A 5,605-nucleotide genomic window follows, 5' to 3' on the forward strand; every position below is an offset into this window, starting at 1 on the left:
TCAGACTGAGTTCCACATGAATGCCAGCATGCTGCCATACATACTCTTCTCTTGTTTGCTGCTCTCTGTGCAAGCACAGAATTGCAGTGTCCGTGAAATTATCCGGTATATAACGCATCTGCTTGTAAGTGGCTGTTTAGCACCTTAATTCTGTAAAAATGCATGCTTGCAAAGTCAGTGATAATAAATACCGATTTCTCACTTGTTATTCTTTCAGGAGGAAAGTCCTGGGAGTTGCCCATGTAGTGAGACAGCTGTCAGTGTGAGTACATCGCTTTTGAGGATATCATGAAACCAAACAAAAATGTACTTATGTGTTGAATGCTAGCGATGCTGGATTTTAATGCTCACTCTCTTAATTTTCAGTCGTGTTCCTGTCTTCCCATTGCTGAGGTAAGTCTATTTTTTTTTAAGCTACTGTAATTGCTAAAGAAGTTCAGTATTATCTCAGTTTAAGTTTGTTCACTTTGCTCCTTACATAACTTTTGCTTTCAGTTATCAGGAAGATTTTAATACACTAGTAGCAGCGAAACTGAGCTTGATGAATAGTGGTGGGGAGGGAAGCAGAAGTCCTTCCGTTATCAGTGCAATCGGAACCAAGCCCAAAGTCAGGCAAAAGTCCTCTGTGGGCTTGACTTGCAAAGCAAAAGATACAGGCTCTTGCTTTGAAAATCTCCACAAGACCTTGTTTTATGGTTAGGTGCCTAAATATTGAGTGAACCTGGGCCAGAGATGTCAGGCTTCAAATAGTCAGCTCTAGGTGTATCCAGAAACCATTTCATTTGTGCAAGCCTCCTCAGATACGGTGAAAGCCAGCATCAGCTGAAATTACACTTCAAAGAGCTTACTTTTACCTTTTGAGGTTTTCTGAGAGATGTGGCTGGTGTTTCTTATGGCATACACGATGATTTGGTGTCTTACAACCCCCCCCCCCTGAATTTTTGTATGGGTTTGCCATAGAATGCAAAATATCTGATGTTTAATTGGGACATGCTGACACGTTCAGGAACACGTATTTCTTCTTTCTGTAGGTAAACACAAAATGCATTCTAGCTTTTTCTAATGCTTTCTTCATTCAACAGCCTGGCCACGAATTGGCATGCTTTGTGGAAGGAACCGAACACATGCTGAAACACAACGTATCTTCAAACACAATAATTGCAAGGCTTAATCGAGCCTTTCAGACTCAACGGGACAGAAACCTCTGTGAAGTAAGACTTTTCTTACTTTTCTATAGATCTTTGCCTATCTTTTACAAAAGAAATGATTTTTCATAATTTAAACATTTGTAGCTCAGCATTTGATTCATTTCAAATGTGTTTTAAATACTAGTTTTATGCTGGAGCCAGATATGATAGCAGCAACATGCGTGAGGCGATGGAAAGTTATTAAAATTGGCAGAGGAAGCAGGGAGCTGGGTTCTGCCCCACTGTGCCCTTTCCCTTCTCCAAACCCCTTTAGCACTGAGGACCTTTAAACACAGATCTCTGAGAGAAGAGCTTAATTTAAATTGCTTTTCTAGTCTCCTTTCTCAAAATGTGTTTCTGGACTAAACAGCAATGATATACAGCCGGAGAGTAGATGTGCAGAAGCAGCATGGCAGGGGACAGGCAGGCAGAGACACCCTTCTTTTGGAGCATTAATTCTACCTAAGCTGCAGTTTCTTCAAGGATGCTTGGGCATGAAATACTGCTGTGACCTACAGCATCCTCAAACTTGTGATGATGCTCAGAAGACTCCTGGATCCCCAGATGCATTTTCTGAGGCAGTGAAGCATCCTTTTACTGAGCAAAATCGTCGTGTAATGCAGCGAGACATGGAAGATGCAGATGCTGCAGCATCTTGAGCTCCTTCAAGCCAGCTTCCAACTTGCAGGGGGGAATGTTGTTAGAATGGCATTGCACCACCGAGCAGACCCATCGCCCTTGTCTTACCCAGCTTCTCGTACCGCTCTGTCTGCCCTGCTTCCTGGGTTGGACCAGCCCAGGTTAAATTACTTCCACTGTAACTGTATGACGGTCCAGCTGCCACCTCGTTAGTCACCATGAATAGCCATTCTTTCACTAACTGCTCAAGGAACAGTTCTTTAGGAATTGTTTTTGAAATCCTTGCTTAGCTCCAAAGAAAGTATATTTTAACTGTTTCACCTAAAACCTTTATTTTTTTATGAAATCTTTTGTAACCCAATCTTTGTTCTTTCTTCCACCACAGAGCCTGGCACGCGGGCATCAATGCCTGTACAAGAACAAGGGAAGTGTGAAGGAATTTTTGAATAAAATCCTGAGAACCTATCAAGCAATCAACAAACATAGAGCTTAGACAAAAAATTTTAAAAATATTAAAAAATCCTCAAAACTCTTCAATAAGAAGGGGGAACAGAAAAGTTATTTATTGTATTTATTTTCCACCCGAAATATAAAAGGTGGAAATAACAACTGCTAAATCAATAAAACTATTATTTACATGAGCACCAAAAGTATTCAAGAGTCTTCATTTCACATGTTTCGTACTTGGTGAAAGGTTTGAACATCCTGTTTTCTTACCAGTGAATGCCAAAATGCTTCTGCAAAGCTCCGGTTCAACAATTTCGCTCACGTGAGATGCTACAGCAAAATGCACACTCTGACCACTGTAGAGCACCAGAAGTATTTGTGGACTTGAGATTCAAACAGAAATTCTGTGTTGTCTTTCTGCATCACTGTTATTTTTTGATAATATCTGCACACCATGAACAAGTCGCTCAGCTTCTTTCTTGCAAGGTTGCAGATTTTCCTGCCCGTAGCCACTTTTTTTTTTTCTTCTAAATATTCAGTAGTAGAGAACTCATAAACATCTTAACATACAAAAGCAAGACCATACCCAGGGTTAACTACAAGTTCTTAATGGGGTTGTGCATTTGGAACGCATTGTGGATAACCGTTTCTTTCTCAGGACTTATTTAACACTGGCTTTGAAGACCTTTCTACAGTGCCATGAGATCAGATACGCTTCGTTATCACCTCTCCACTCAGCTCAACAGAAACGAGAGGCAAAAAGGAAGCTTTGCTGGAAAAAAAAACACATGGAAGGGGAGACGCTTATCTCAGACACCTATTCCAGACTTACTAGGAGTTTCTTAGATCTCTTCACACAAGGGAAAATTGAAACCAGGTGGGAGAAGGTCAGATTTCACCTGCTTTGTGCCTCAGAGAGGAACAAAAGAGATGAGGCATTGTAACAGGGCTGGTCTTTGAGATGGAGGATCTTAAAAGACCGCCATCATTTCTTCATCACCTCCACTGGAGTACAGTGGATTTTCTAGACTTCAAGGAACAGACACAGGCATATAATTCCGTTTCTTTTTTCAGCATTGTGTGATATTGATGGGATGAACACGTTTCTAGAATCAAAAGCATGATTGAAACGTTCATCAACTACATTATTATTCTTAAGATCTCCATTAATATGGGCTTGGGGGAAACGGCTGAACTAGATTACAGCAAATGCATCTGATACAACTATACAAAAGGAGTTAAACTTATGTGATTGTCCTGATTTCATCTGGCATAGAATTAATTTTCCTCCCAGTAGCTGCTGTGTTTTGGATTTAGTAGAAGAATGTTGATAACACTGATGTTTTTTGTTGTTGCCAAGAATTTGAGGTCTTTCCAGTTTCCCATACTCAGCTAAGGAGCAGGTGGGCAGGAGCTGGGAGGGACCACTGCCAGGCAGCTCGCCCAGGCTGGCCAACAGGAGTATTCCATACCATAGACATCATGCTCAGTTTATAGATGGGGGCTGGCCGTGGGGCAGGAACCTCTCTTCCACGGGCTCAACTCTCTTTTTTCCACGAGTTCGAACTTCTTTGGGAGTTCTGTGAAATCTATGAGTTCTCTGATAACTGCTGAGGGACTGGCTGCAAATTGGTCATTGAGCTGTGAGAAAAAATTGTGTTGTGTATAGCTTGTTTTGCATATTTTTTACTATTATTATTATTATTATTATTATTATTATTGTTATTATTATTATTATTATTATTTCCCTTGCTGTCTTATTAACCTACGTTTATCTCAACCCACGAGTTTTACTTTTTGTCCATTCTCCTCCCCATCCCACTGCAGGGGGAAGCAAGTGAGTGGCTGCATGGTCCTGGTTGCTGGCTGTTGGGTTAAACCACGACCGTAATATATATCAGATAAAACGCATTTCTTGATATGTTTCTGCCACTTGTTACAAATTTGGTAAGAAGATAATAAATATTAAAATACAAAAGACTATTTCTGCGGTAACGCCTACGCAGATGAAACCAAGAAATAACTATTTCATCTTTCTCACGTTTTTATATCTTCCTACATTTTCTACTCCAAATTCAGTTCAGACAGCCTTCTCCTAAATAACTATTTTTTGGGATTCTAGTGCAAAGAAAAATCATCTGCATTTCTGACAAATCAGTAGAATGTTTATGCATGCTACTGGCCTTGAACAGAAGAAAAAGTTTCATTAACATCCATAGATCTTAGTGCAGCTAGTGCTTAATATGACATCAGATCTCAAATTTCCAAATATTGCCTCATCAAATACAGATAGTCAGTCTTGTTAATATTTTCCAAGGGCCAGTCCTTGGAAAAGTTCAGTGTTTCCATGATGCTTTGATTTTCACAGCTTTTTGTGTGCAGCTCACCAGCAGCATATCTAGTTATAATCTGTAGCAAGCATAAAATCTGAAAAACGTGGATTCATTTTCATAGATGAGCAAAAGACGTTCCAGGTCCTAGGGCTGCAGACAGCTGCTCTAAACTGTGTTTTCAGCAATTGCAAGGAAAAATAAAAATCTTTGTCTGATACTTTTAGTTCCAAAACAACTTCATTAGATTTCTGAAATACATACAGTAATTATGAAATTGTGGCACACGCAAAAGACACATCATAAACTCAGTTCTACCCAACATAAGCTAGCAAGAGTCAACTGTAGTTAGTCAGCTTCCAGTCAAATCACTTCTGCAAGACAGTAATAGGAAACTCTTGCACAGAATTTGAAAAACCAACCAAACTTACTAAACTGCAGAAGATACATCTGCAAAATATCTCCTCATCTGCTGCCTCGGTCTGCAACCTGCGTGAGAGAAATGCTTGTTGTGTGCTCGAAGCATTCGGTGCAGAATTGTGCAACCTGAAATGAGTTCCTCCACTGCTGTCTGTCACTGTACACATACCCCTTGCCTCTGTGAGCTGATGCGAAGTGTTTCTCGCCCCGGTGACCTCCTGCAAACCCCTGCGATCTAGAGTCCAGGAAACATGGTAGTCCTCCATCCTCCAGCATTTTAGCCTTCTGCCTCCCCACAGGCATACCCAGATCTTCTCCATGGGATTCTCATGCCCTGCGACACTGTGCAAGCCTCAGAGCAGCCCGGTGGGAAGAAGGGCTGGATGTCTCCAAGCAGGACGGAGCATCCCTTCAGCCAGCCCTGGGCCACCCGCTGAGCAGATGTGGGACCATGCTGATGCTCGTCAGCCTCTTCTGAGTTTTGTTCAGAATAGGATTGTAAAATTGCCAGATGAAAACAAAAGGAAATTAATCCTTTGAGTCACTTTATTACTGTATCAAGTACCTTTTTCTGTTATCTCA

The sequence above is a fragment of the Opisthocomus hoazin genome, chromosome 22 (assembly GCF_030867145.1).
Source record: "Opisthocomus hoazin isolate bOpiHoa1 chromosome 22, bOpiHoa1.hap1, whole genome shotgun sequence".
NCBI lineage: Eukaryota > Metazoa > Chordata > Aves > Opisthocomiformes > Opisthocomidae > Opisthocomus > Opisthocomus hoazin.